The sequence below is a fragment of the Pongo abelii genome, chromosome 5 (assembly GCF_028885655.2).
Source record: "Pongo abelii isolate AG06213 chromosome 5, NHGRI_mPonAbe1-v2.0_pri, whole genome shotgun sequence".
NCBI classification, from domain to species: Eukaryota; Metazoa; Chordata; class Mammalia; order Primates; family Hominidae; genus Pongo; species Pongo abelii.
The window spans coordinates 114,791,008-114,805,265 of NC_071990.2; the positions used below are offsets into that span (position 1 = coordinate 114,791,008).

The window sequence follows — 14,258 nt, forward strand, 5'->3', positions numbered from 1 at the left end:
ACCCAAAGACATAAAAATATGAAAAAATGTATATCTAGAATCATGAAATGCTGTGCCTATTGCACGAGCTATACCACATTAGATATAACTATACTACTTCATAGAAGGTGAAATGAATTTGAGAGTTAAAATACTTTTCTGTGGTTTTTGCACTTTGTCCCACGTTTTTCAATTTTTTTAATCCTTAGTTTTTCTTCTTCTAAGATTATTATTTTGTCTTTGACTCCCTTAAATTCCATGAAGCAGAAACCTGATCACAGTAGCCAAGCCAAATAGGTATATAGTTTCCCCACATAACAAGCAGGTCTTGAAATTGAAGGATTACAATTACGGTGGCATCAGGATTCCGTGTGGATCCATCTTGGATGGATCCCATCCCAGATCCATATGGCTGTTCTTCACTCTGCCACACCTCAGGCTCCATCACATCCTTATGCTTACAAGATGGCTGCTGCATCACGGCCACATCCCCAGGGAAAAAGCAGGAGATGAACAAAGGGCAACAGACATCACGAAGGAGTCAGCCCGTTTTATGGGCTACATATAGCCCTATTATGGGCTATATGTAGATTTCTTCTTACATCTTACTGATAAACACTAGGTTATACAACCAACCCTAATTTCAAAGGAAACTGAGGAAAGTAGTATATTGTAACTGGAAACATTGTTTCTCTGATTATACTGGGGTTTTCTCAATTTAAAAAAAAAAGAAAGAAAGTGGCTAAAAAAAGAAGAAACAGGGTCTACTTGCTACCACTCTGGGGCCCCAAAGGTTTAAAGGTATGAGGTAACATGATTGCCACATGTACATGGAAGGTTATAGTTCTTGTTTTATTTTTATCTAATGTAATTGGGTAGGGTTTCACTGAAAATTAAACAGATCTCTTAGATCAGTTAGATCAGTGGTCTCCAACCTTTTTGGCACCAGGGACTAGTTTTGTGGAAGACAGTTTTTCCATAGCTAGTGATGGGAGCAGGGGATGGGGGTAATTTCGGGATGAAACTTCCACCTCAGATCATCAGGCATTAGGTTCTCATAGGAGCATGCAGCCTAGATCCCTTACATGTGCAGTTCACAATAGGGCTCAAGAATCTAATGCCAGCCTATTGATTGACAGGAGGCCGAGCTCAGGTGGTAATGCTCGCCACCGCCACTCACTCCTGCTGTGCGGCCAGGTTCCTAACAGGCCACTGACCACTACCAGTCCATGGCCAGGGGGCTGGGGAACCCTGTCTTAAATAATGCTACTAATAAATTGTACATCCTCGTCCTCACAGCAAGTGTTAGCTGCAAAGTAAAAACAAATGAAAGATGAAAATGCTTACAGGCTGGGCGCAGTGGCTCATGCCTGTAATCCCAACACTTTGAGAGGTGAGGCAGGCAGATCACCTGAGGTTAAGAGTTCAAGACCAGCCTGGCCAACATAAAAATTAGCCGGGCGTGGTGACGCATGCCTGTAATCCCACCTACTCATGAGGCTGAGGCAGGAGAATTGCTTTAACCTGGGAGGCAGAGGTTGCAGTCAGCCCAGGTCATGCCACTGCACTCCAGTCTGGGCAAAAAGAGCAAAACTTCAACTCAAAAATAAAAGAAAACACTTACAAATAATTAAAATAATATAATATTATCCTGGTTTCTAATCCCAAACAATACATACTTAACAAGCATTTAATAAATCTGTATGAAATGAATGAATAAGTACTTTCCTCACTTTTCAAAAGATCCATTTTTGTTTGGTTAGTTTTTTTTCTGCTCTACACTTTGGGAATAAAACCCTTTACAAAAGGCATATAATAATAATTCCTTACATGTGAATAACATTTAGCCTGAAGTACTCTCTGCCACATTCCAGTTTCAACTTTTGTTTTTGTTTTTTGAAACGGAGTCTCACTCTGTCACCCAGACTGAAGTACAGTGGCGAGATCTCAGCCCACTGCAGCCTCTGCCTCCCGGGTTCAAGTGATTCTCCTGACTCAGCCTCCTGAGCAGCTGGGATTACAGGTATGTGCCACCATGACTGGCTAATTTTTGTATTTTTAGTTGAGACCAGGTTTCACCATGTTGGCCAGGCTGGTCTTGAACTCTTGACCTCAAGTGATCAGCCCACCTCAGCCTCCCAAAGTGCTGGGATTACAAGTGTGAGCCACTGTGCCCAGCTTTTTTGTTTGTTTGTTTTTGTTTTTGTTTTTGAGCCAGTGTCCCACGAGCTCTGTGATCTCAGCTCTGCCTCCCAAGTTCAAGCAATCCTCCCGCCTCAGCGTTCTAAGTAGCTGGGATTACAGGCACCCGCCACCACGCCCAGCTAATTTTTTGTATTTTTAGTAGAGATGGGGTCTCACTGTGTTAACCAGGCTGGTCTCGAACTCCTGAGCTCAGGCAATCCACCCACCTCAGCCTCTCAAAGTGCTAGGATTACAGGTGTGAGCCACCACACCCAGTCCCAATTACAACTTTCAAAGTTAAATTATAAAAGGTATTTATTTGCATATTAATCATAAGTAGGTATAATCATTACACTAGCAAAACAAACAACGTGCCCACTGACTTTAGAGTTCAAATTTAAATAAAATTTCTACTGACGTTTATTCTTCGCTCCTTACTTATCTCACTCTCACTTTTTATCTGCATTTTATTCTGCTTACCAGTTCTCTTGACCCTTCCATCTATGTATATACTTGGACTTTGCTGTTTTTACAGGAAATCATTACCCTTGTTATTCCTGATACCAATAAGGATGAGTTATTGTAAACTCTTCCTTGGTAGCTATAGGCTACTCTTTCTTCCTCCTCTCTCCATTTCCAACTGTCTCCGTTTTCTGGATCCTACTTCAATAAAGTGGCATGAGAAAATAGACTTTGCTGTGATCCTTCTTTCCTTCCTCTACCCTGCTCTAGAAAGATATTGTTTCTCAATCTTAGAATTCTACACAGTTTTTATCTGGAGTTGTTACATAAGCAGTTCCATTAACAACTTTTTTGTTCTAATTCTGAAAACCAATTGCCAATCATTATAATTGGCAAGTTCATTTATCTTCAAGTCCATTTCTATTTTATAACTACTAATCGGATTTGATAGATCTTACCACAGTACATTCCTGTGGTTTTTGTTTGTTTTTGCTGTTTTGTTACCCTCTTGAGGTCCTTTATCTTCACATTAGACTACATAATCTATATTACTTTTTATCTCCATTAGATGCTAGGCTACTAGAAATCGTGGAATGTGTTTAAATACTCTTTGTATTCATATAAGCCATCAGAGTATATCTACGGAAATGGACAATAAATGTTTGTTGGATGAATAAATTATTCTTTAACCCAGATTTCTTTAGTTCCCCCTTCCTGTTTAAAAAAACGAAAACTAATATTTTTAAGTCATGTAATCATTTATTTCACTAGTCATTTAACATAAGCAGGCCGAATCAGAGGAGTGTTCTCTTAATTGTTCATGTGTTCAGACTTTCAAAGTAAACACACGCATTGAACTTGAAAGGCATCCAGATTGGTGTGCCTAGAATTTCCCTTTCCCTTGGCAAACATTGTGAGCTGCCTTTCCGTTTGCAATGTTGTTTCATTAGGTCATGAAAATGGGCCCCATCAGAAGGTTGGCACACCCCATTAGTGGAATTACACTCAACTAAAGTTCAAAAAAAAATTGGCAACAAAAACCATTTGATCAATCTTATTCTGGTTTTTAAGAATTGATTGGCTTATTTTTCTACTTCCTATGTTTTCATTTCTCAGTTTTCTTTTGCATCTTCTTCCCATCACAGTATACTCTAAGAATTCTCACTGGTCCTTTATTCATTTATTCAAGAAAGAATTATTTAGCTACCTTTAAGGAAAGGGCCCATCCCCCACTACTCATGCTCCACTCCAACTCCTCCTATCCACCAAATGTATCTATCTCTTGTCCCTTATGCTAACATTTTTGTTCCTATGTCATTGCCTTGTTGGAGCTAGTACTCACTGAAGAAAAAAGATGGTCTTTGTTAATTGTACCAAAATGATGTAGGTCATAAGACTAAAAATTATGATTTCAATGGCAGAACTGGCAGTGAATAAGCTGGATTCCTTTCTCTTTCTGCAACCACATTCTCTTGAGCCTAGAGTCTAGGTATTTTTATTTTATTTTATTTTTTAATTTTTATTTTTCTTTTGAAAAGGGGTCTTGCTCTGTCCCCCAGGCAGGAGTGCAGCGGCATGATCTCAGCTCACTGCAACCTCCACCTCCCAGGTTTAAGTGATTCTCCTGCCTCAGCCTCCCAAGTAGGTGGGATTACAGGCACCCACCACCATGCCCAGCTAATTTTTGTATTTTTGGTAGAGACGGGGTTTCACTATGTTTGCCAGGGTGATCTCAAGCTCCTGACCTCAAGTGATCCACCTGCCTTGGCCTCCCAAAGTGCTGGGATTACAGGCATAAGCCACCTTGCCTGGCCTAGATATTTTTTAAAGTATTATAGGGGTGGTAGGAGAAAGATGGCCACTGCCATGTTGAAGTTGGAATGAGAGGCCAAGCATAAATTTGGACTGGTGACTCTGAGAGCAATAATAGCCAATCAGTAAATTAATTTCTGAGTCACAGTTATTCTCTTTTGCTACTCACTGGACAGCATTCATTAGTGTCTGGCTTTTTCATTTTTGCCCATCTTTTGGGTCTGATGGTATCTGATAGAGATTTCTACTTGCACTTCCTTGATATTAAATACGGCTGAGATTCTTTTTATATGCCAATTGCCCTTCGAGTTTCCTCTTCTATAAAATGACCCTGTAGTTTTTTTCAATTTTCCACTGAGTTGCTTATCTTTTTTTATTGATTTTCAGAAGTTTAAAAAAATATTCTGAGTACCAAACCTATTTGGTTATTCATGCTGCATAAGCAGTCAATTTGTGGTTAACTTTTTATGTTATTTATATCTTCTAAGGAGATAGTTTTAATTCCAGTGTATTCAATTTCAACTTATCAACCTTTTTGTGTGGTTTTCACTTTCGAAAAAATTCTTATTAGAGAGAAATCCTTCTATCCAAGAAATCCTTTCTTATTTTTAAGTAGGGGCAAAGGTAAGCAGCTATTTTTCTTCAAGAATAAAATCTCATAATAAATAGATAGAAGCTTTATTGACTGAATTTCATTTAGCAGACTAGCCTGAATAATCAACACTCTCCCTTTTCTGTATTAAAAATTGAATGCTCAAAGTTAATAGATTGTTTCTTAGTTGTGGTATATTTCAAAAGCAGCCACAAATTCCTCCCTTTTTTATGTGTACTCCTCTTTGCAATGTGACACTGCAGCCTTCCCACCATGAGGTCATGCCTATCTTTCCATTCCTTGAACCTGGAGATGACCATGAGACATGCCTTATCCAACAGCACTTTAGCAAATGTTTGCAAGCAGCGGCCTGAAAATTGCTTATGCATTTGGAACTTACACTCTTGCTGCTTTATGAAACTCTGATATATCTATGAAAAGACACCTGGACTAGCCTATAAGAAGAAAACAAATCATGTGGATCAAAAATGAGAAATCCTAGTGAGAATTCCTAGATCATGCAGCTGCAGTTAACCCATCAAGGTAAGAACTGCTCAGCTAACCCACAGGATCACAATGTGTGATTGTTGTCTTAAGCAACTAAGTATGGGATGGCTTGTTACACAGCAAAAGCTAACTGATACAGTATCACACAGGACTCATTTCTATCTCCATTAATTACTTTCTTTGTTTATGGGATCAGACTGCTGGTGCTTAGAAGTAATTTCCCCCTTCTTCCTTTAAATGAAGTTCCATATTTATCTGGATAAATGGCCAGCTACAGACTTTATTTTTCCAGCCATCTTGCAGCTATGTAAGGCTATGAGTAGGTTGGAGCCAGTAGAATGTGAACAGTAATAATTCAGGACAATGTCATGGTCATCTCCTTAAATACAATGCTGCTTTTATTTGACTCTCTCTTTCCTCCTCTCCTCTTTCTTGGATTGAAATGCAGACATGGCATAGCTAACCTCTAACTTTAAAGGAGAAAAAACACACGGGGGTTATTTTTTACCCACCCTAGACTACTCACCTGATTTTGGACTGCTATGTGAAAACAAATTTCTACCATATTAAAGTAACTCTGTATTGAATTTTCATTATTACAATAACTTAGCCTGTAATTAATGTATTTACTGAAAATCAGTTGTGTTTGTCTTCAGACTTATGTCACATATATTTGTTATTATAATTACATGATTTTTCAAAATATTATTTCACCCAGTGAAATATGAGTACAAGTTAAAAGGAAGTTATTGTTTCTATGAATACTAACTTCAATACTTTGGAATAATTCAGTAAAGGCAAGTCACTAAAAATTAAGTGTGATTAAGACAACTGGGGGCTGGGCACATTGGCTCGTGCCTATAATCCCAGCACTTTGGGGAGCCAACGCAGAAGGGTTGCTTGAGCCCAGGAGAGCAAGGCTGCAGTGACCCATGATTGCACCACTGCACTCCAGCCTGGGCAATACAGTGAGGACCCGTCTCAAAAAGAAAAAGAAAACAAACGAAAAAACAACTGTGAATGATGGGGGGGGATATCACCAAAACTTAAAAGATTCTTCCCTCAGAATGTTTCACAAGTTTCTATAAATTCCTCCTTTACTTGGGTGCAGTGGCTCATGCCTATAATTCCAGGACTTTGGGAAGCTGAGTTGGGATGATTGCTTGAGGCCAGAAGTTCGAGACCAGCCTGTGCAACATAGCAAGTCTTCATTTCTAAAAAGAAGTAAAGCTTAGTCAGGCATGGTGGCACACACCTGTAGTAGTAGGAGGCTGAGATGGGATCATTGTTTGAGGCCAGGAGTTTGAGGCTGCAGTGAGCTATGCTTGAGCCAACTGCACTCCAGCTTGGGGGTGACAGAGCCAGACTCCAAATCTAAAATATTTTATATATATATATATAATTTTATAATATATAATTTATAATATATATATTCCTTTACTGAACAAAATTTAACATTATAGGGGTGATATTATATATGAGATTTATAAAAGAAAAGTAATCTGAACTCTAATCAGTAGATTAGATGTGGAATGCAGCTAAAATTTCCAGATCTTTCCCTTCCCTCTACCTTCCTTCCTTCTTTCCTTCCTTCCTTCTTTCCTTCCTTCCTTCCTTCCTTCCTCCCTCCCTCCCTCACTCCCTCCCTCCTTTTCTCTCTCTCTTTTTCTTTCTTTCTTTTTTTTTTTTTTGGACAGAGTTTCACTCTTGTTGCCCAGGCTGGAGTGCAGTGGCACAGTTTCAGCTCACTGCAACCTCCAGCTCCCGGGTTCAAGAGATTCTCCTGTCTCAGCCTCCCAGAAAGCTGGGATTACAGGCGCATGCCACCATGCCCAGCTAATTTTGTGTTTTTAGTAGAGACCATCATATTGGTCAGGCTGGTCTCAAACTCCTGACCTCAGGTGATCCACCTGCCTTGGCTTCCCAAAGTGTTGGGATTACCATGCTCGGTTTCTTTCCTTCTTTCTTTCTTTCTTTCTTTCTTCCTTTCTTTTTTCTTTCTTTCTTTCTTTCCTTCCCTTCCTTCTTTCCTTCCTTCCTTCCTTCCTTTCCTTCTTTTTCTTTATTTTCTTTCTTTCTTTCTCTCCCTTCCTTCCTTTTGCTTTTTTACTTCATTCATTTCCCACCACCCCTTTGGAGCTAGAAATGTGAGAGAGTGTTTATGTGTGTGTGTGTGTGTGTGTGTGTGTGAGAAAGAGAGTGAAATCTGTTGGTTTTAAATATCAGCAACTGTGTCAGAGACTACTCACCATCTATCAAAGTATATGCTCCTCTTCTTGGTCACACAGCTATCAAATACTTCCTCCTCTTCTTCTCGAGCACACAGCTAGACCACATTTTGCAAGCTCCTCTGCATTTAGTTAGGGCCACGTGACTAGGTTCCAGCCAATGGCAAGTATGTAGAAGTGATTAATGTGTTCTATTTCCAGGCCTAGAGTATAAAACCTCATGTGCTCTTTTCCCCTTCCACTGCCTGAGATGTTGATAATCAGGTGTTCCATGTATCCATGCAAGGCACAAATTGAGGATGATAGAGTTGCCTTCATCATAGGTACCTGGAAAACTACATGAAGAGAGTCCTCCTGCTACCTCCCTACCTGAAACATAGGAACATGCAATCTGGACTGAGTGAAACATCAACTTCAATTGTGGTTTAGCCACATTGTATTTTGAGTCTATTGGTTATACCTATTTGGTCTACACTAACTAATACAGCTACCAACATCAATTAAAAATATTATGCAGGTGTTCTCACTTATAATTGAGAGCTAAATGATGAGAACTCATGAGCACAAGGAAGGGAAAAACAGACACTGGGGTCTACTTGAAGGTAGAGGGTGTGAGGAGTGAGAGGAGCAGAAAAAATAGCTATTACCATCATACTGGAGTATTACCAGTATGCAGGGCAGGATTCTGTTCTTTGAGCCCATGCCTTGGAACCTGCCTTTAAGGATCTTTTTAGTTTCATTTCTCCATTCAGAAAATGCAGGGAATTATTTTATTCTTTTTCTTCCTTCCGAGTCTCTATTTTTGCATAGTCCTTTTTAAAGAAGAAAATGATAAACTAATAGTTGCTTCTTTCTTTCCTTTTTTGCATTTTACCCTACCCTATTCTATCTTTTTTCTTTCTTTATTTTTCCCTAGTCTTTAGCTTTTTCTTTTAGCTTTTTCTTTAGCTTTCATTTTTGTGCAGATGCAAATATGTTTGTGCTTGTGTGTCTAAATTTATTATATCTCTATTCCCACCATTTTTATTTTCTTGACACGTCCATTTTTTATTTTATTTATTTATTTTATTTTTATATTTATTTATTTATTTATTTGAGACAAGGTCTCACTTTGTTGCCTAGGCTGGAGTACAGTGGCGCAATCTCGGTTCACTGCAACCTGTTTCTCCTGGGTTCAAGCGATTCTCCTGTCTCAGCCTCCCGAGTAGCTGGAAGTACAGATGAGTGCCACCATGCCTGGCTAATTTTTGTATTTTTAGTAGACACAGGGTTTCACCATGTTGACCAGGCTGGTCTTGAACTCCTGGCCTCAAGTGATCCACTCACCTCAGCTTCCCAAAGTGCTGGGATTACAGGGGTAAGCCACCACACCCGGCCCTTTTTTTTCTTTTTTTTAATTTTTTTACAACTTATACCCATACCCTGGCCTCATAGTTCTCAGCACCAATAAATATTTTCAAATAAATTGACCTACAGGAGAATGTTTTCTTATCCTGATGGGGATTGAGAACATAGCAACATTGAGAGGGAAATGAGGTACCCACAACTTATATGCAGACAATTATACAAGGCCTCTCCCGTCTTCACTTTTCTTCTCTCCCTGTTTGCTTTTCTTTGCAATGTATTAATTTACACTGCCAGAAACTTTTCTCTGACAAATGGTCAAAATGAAATGATATTTTTCAATAGATGTTTCAATGTAGTTCTTTCTAAAAGGTGCCAGTCTGCCCAAATAGGGCCAATTGTCACATCATCCCCCCTTCATGACATTATACATCTTATGCTAACATGATTGTTTTCTATACACTATCAGGTGACTTTTGGGGGTAGACAGAATGTCTATGGATCAGGAATCATTTTAAATGCTTTTACATATATATAATTTATATGTGTATTATATATATAAATATATATATATATAAATATATATAATAGGACCAATCTCATAGATTTGCTGTGAGTTTATATAAGAAAAGAGTCCTTCTGCTACCTCCACACCTGGAACCTAGGAGCATCCAATCTGGACTGAGTGAAACATCAATTTCAATTGTGGTTGAGCCACATTGTAATCTGGACCGAGTGAAAAACCACCTTCAATTGTGGTTTAGCCACATTGTATTTTGAGTCTATCGGTTATACCTGTTTAGTCTACACTAACTCGTACAGTTATCAACAGCAATTTAAACCATTCTGCAGGTGTTCTCACTCACAAGTGGGAGCTAAATGATGAGAACTCATAAACACAAAGAAGGAACCACAGACACTGGGGTCTACTTGAAGGTTGAGGGTGGCAAGAGGGAGACTTTATATAAACTCAAAACAAATCTATGAGGTTGATCCTATTACTGATATATATATCACTTTACATATATATAAAATACACATATAAATTATATATATATAAGCATGTAAAATGATGCCTGATCATAACACACCCAAAACAAATCTATGAGATTGGTCCTATTATTGTCCCATTTAACAGATGAAGAAACTGAAGTGGAAAGTGTTTAGGTAAGTTGCTGAAAGTCAGACAACTAGAAAGCTGAAGAGCTGGGATTCAAACCCAGGCAAGTAGGCTCCAGTCTGACTCCAGAGCCCTCTCTCACAGTCCCTTTGGAGAAATGTCATTTCCAAAGTCCCACCACTTGCTAGTGGAGAACTCAAGGTTTTATGAGTTATAGTAGAAGGTTTGTTCCAATAAAACAAACATTTTCGCTTTTCAATCTGCCATCTGCGGTGGAGCCACCACCAAAATGCAGATTTTTGTGAAAAGTTTTACAGAGAAGACCATCACCCTCAAGGCTGAAACCTTGGATATGATAGAAAATGTAAAGGCCAAGATCCAGGATAAGGAAGGAATTCCTCCTGATCAGCAAAGACTGATCTTTGCTGGCAAGCAACTGGAAGATGGATGTACTTTGTCTGACTACAGTATTCAAAAGGAGTCTACTCTTCATTTTGTGTTGAAACTTCGTGGTGGTGCTAAGAAAAGGAAGAAGTCTAACACCACTCCCAAGAAGAATAAGCACAAGAGAAAGAAGGTTAAACTGGCTGTCCTGAAATATTATACAGTGGATGAGAATGGCAAAATTAGTTGCCTATGTCGAGAGTGCCTTTCTGATTAATGTGGTGCTGAGGTGTTTATGGCAAGCCACTTTGACAGACATTATTGTGGCAAATGTTGTCTGACTTACTGCTTCAACAAACCAGAAGACAAGTAATTGTATGAGTTAATAAAAGACATGAACTAACAACAACAACAACAACAACAAAAAACATTTTCTCTGTACATCCAACTGCCTTCCTATGTTAGGCATCTATATCATATAAAAACTTTAAAACATATCTAATTAGAATCTTCCACAGAACCTAACCTCCTGAGATACCCTTATTTTTGGCAGATATCTCCTACAAAACAAACTATTGAAGTACTAATCTAATATTTGGGTTCTCTAGATGTAATAGTTTCTAATTTCTGAATGATTCTTTTCTTTCTTCCTTTCTTTCTTTGTTTCTTTCTTTCTTTTCTCTCTTCCTTCCTTCCTTCCTTCCTTTTCTTTCTTTTGAATATTATGTTGAGATTCATGAAACCCAGGAATGAAGGTCTCAAACTCCTCTCAACACCTAGAATATACTTAGCTTCTCAGAGAAATGTAAACAGTTTGGTCCCTTGGGAATTATTTTTAAAACGCTAGTCATCTTTTGTTTTCAAACTCAGCATTAAAAAGTACGTTTTTGGATTATGAAGATTATATCCTTCTCCAACGAGGTACAGCAAATGGTAGAAAAAGGAATAAGGTAGCTCCGTGAGGGTGTTAACCCAATGAAGCAAGGAAGCTCATTAATGAATAATTTAGAATTGAAATTTGGCCAGAATACTATTCCTCACATTTCTCCAATACTAAGGTTATGTATTTGTACGCAAAATAGAGCAAGAATTGAGGCACTTATCTAGATAGTTTAAGCTACAGACCACTTTCACTGATAACAACCCACACAATTATAGTCTCTATTGGTTTGGCTGGAATTATTCAGACAGCTGCCTCAATTTTCCCTTTCACTTTCCATCCATAGAGACGACCCAAAGTAAAAGGACAAACCATAGTTGGAATTGTAAACGCAGAGTTCCACATTTTATTCAAAACATGAAACTTGTTAGACTAGAGAAGTCATCTTAAGGGAGAGATTATTCTACAATAACCACAAATAAATCCCTCAGTCTCTAATTAGAATGACTTACTTGAATCCTAGTTAGCCTTGACAATCATCTGTTTTTATTCAACTTTCCGAAGTTCGGCAAAGAAAAATAATTATTAAACACCTACTATGTCAGAAACTATGGCAGTGTATTAGTAGAGTTTATTTTATTTCATTCTTTTTAGAAACATTGTCTAAGTAGCAGATAACATTCCATTTTGCAGAGAAATGAAACAGGCAAAGTCAGGATTTTTTTAAATATAAGAAGTTTGCCCAACAGAACACTCTTAGTACGTACTTGAAGAACCAGAGAATTCTTTTGATATGAACCTCAGTATTCCATCCACCATGGAGACACGGATGATAGAAAAATTTTTAATCAGGGAACTGAAAGGCAGTACCTTTTGATGTCTTTACTGCTTTTAGCATAACAATCTCTTTAAAAAATAGAAAATCTCCTCTAAATTAGTAATATTAAAAATGAACTGTTTTGTTAACTTTTGCCCCTCAATATCTTGCTAGTAAATTAGAAATCTTAATTACTTCTGGAAGTCAATTAGTTTGGCTCAGCAAGATCCAAGAGGAAAAAAATAAGAAAAGATAATAAAATCGTATTTGAGAATACTTATATTCACAAAATTAATTTTATCCAACAGATGGTTGTTGTTATTCCCCTTTTGCACTAGATACGAGTAAATAATACCATCTTGTAGTGAAATTAGTCTAGTTTTTACATAGACTTTTTGAATCAGAAACTTAATAAAGGTCTAAACTTAACTTTGAAATGTATAATTGGTCAAACAATTAAATTAAGCAAGAATACATTCAAAACAAATCCCAGCTAACATGGAGATAAGATCCCAAAGTAGTTCTGACATTTACATCTAGAAGTTGGTCTCTCACCAAGCATTGGTTTTGATCTTTAATCACAGAAGCAGGTCAGGACGACTTGGGAAACTTGATCCAATTTCACTGGCCCAGAGCTCATCCTGGTCCTATGGTCTGATTCCTCAAGGATAGGGCCTGGAAATATATATTTTGAAAATGTTCCATTCCTCTCCCATTCGGATCAATGTGATGACCAAGATGTACTCCAATAAGTAACAGACCCTAATATTTATATTATTGCTAAAACTGAAGCCATTATTTTGATAAGTTGAACTCCAATACTCCATTGGTTCTTTCTAAGAATGCCATACCAGGCAAGATGTTCTATGTGAACATAATGGAAATTTGTTACGGCCATGGGGGACAATCATTGCCCATAGTACTTTCAAATGTTTATAGACAAACATCATGGAAGTTCTGCTTTATGGTACCAAGCTTTGGGTTTCTGGACTCTGGGAAAAATACCTCATATATACTATACATTTTATCTTGGATCAAGCTAGATCTTCAGAGGCTGCCTATGTGCACTAGATTGTCTGACTCCTGAAGGATTTTTTTCGCTGAATTACACTTTAGGTTGTGCCATCAGACACTTGGCTTCTTCTCACAATGACAAAAATCAGTGATTCTGTCAGGTTAGTTCAAGTAATAAGCACGAACCCATGTCTTGCAGGAAGAGCAGAACCACAAAAGAGTGAGGTTCCAGGGAAACCTGCTATGTCATTCAGAAATTTCCACAGTCCCCATGACCAGCTGTCTCAAACCTCAGCTCAGCGTCAGGGCTTATGGATTACACCATTGCTGGCCCAACAAAATCATCACCTCTGTGTGTCCTTTTCACTTTGTGCCTATATATTTTCTCAGCTGCCTCTTGGCCTCTGCAACCTAACTTTTCTCCTTGGCCCTTCAGTTCCTGCCCACACTTCCAAATAATTGCCTCTGCTTTGTACCTATTGTCTTCAAACACCCTAAAAGAAAACATCCAGTTGTTTTCTCTCAACTTCAGTCATGCTTTCTAAGCAAAGCTTTTTTGTCAGATGGCCTTGTAGGCCACTAGCCAGTCTGTAAACACCAGTTACTCTTCAGTCAAGTGCCCCTCCTGTCCCCAGGCCAATTAGCTGTGGCCATAATGTTTATAATTGAGGCATTGGTTATCTGCGCAAGTGTGTGTGTGTGTGTGTGTGTGTGTGTGTGTGTGTGTGTTTGTGTATTAGAAGGGGAGCTACAGGGCACAGAGCACAGCTACTTGTAGGCCAGGCAGCCATGGCTAATTTCCTTTCCTTAGTGATCTGTGGCTATTGTAAGCACTTTAAATTTTAGTTTGTCCTGGTTTGCACTGAGGAATAGTACACAAACTATTTATAGAGACTTGTATTGCATTTATTTTAGTTATGTTGTTGAGAATGTAC

At 38.4% G+C, this 14,258-nt stretch overlaps 1 pseudogene; it reads left to right on the plus strand.

Moving 5' to 3' along the window:
- The first annotated feature begins 10,517 nt into the window (after window positions 1-10,517).
- On the plus strand, window positions 10,518-11,015 carry LOC100444827 (ubiquitin-ribosomal protein eS31 fusion protein-like; annotated as a pseudogene).
- The last annotated feature ends 3,243 nt before the right edge of the window (window positions 11,016-14,258 follow it).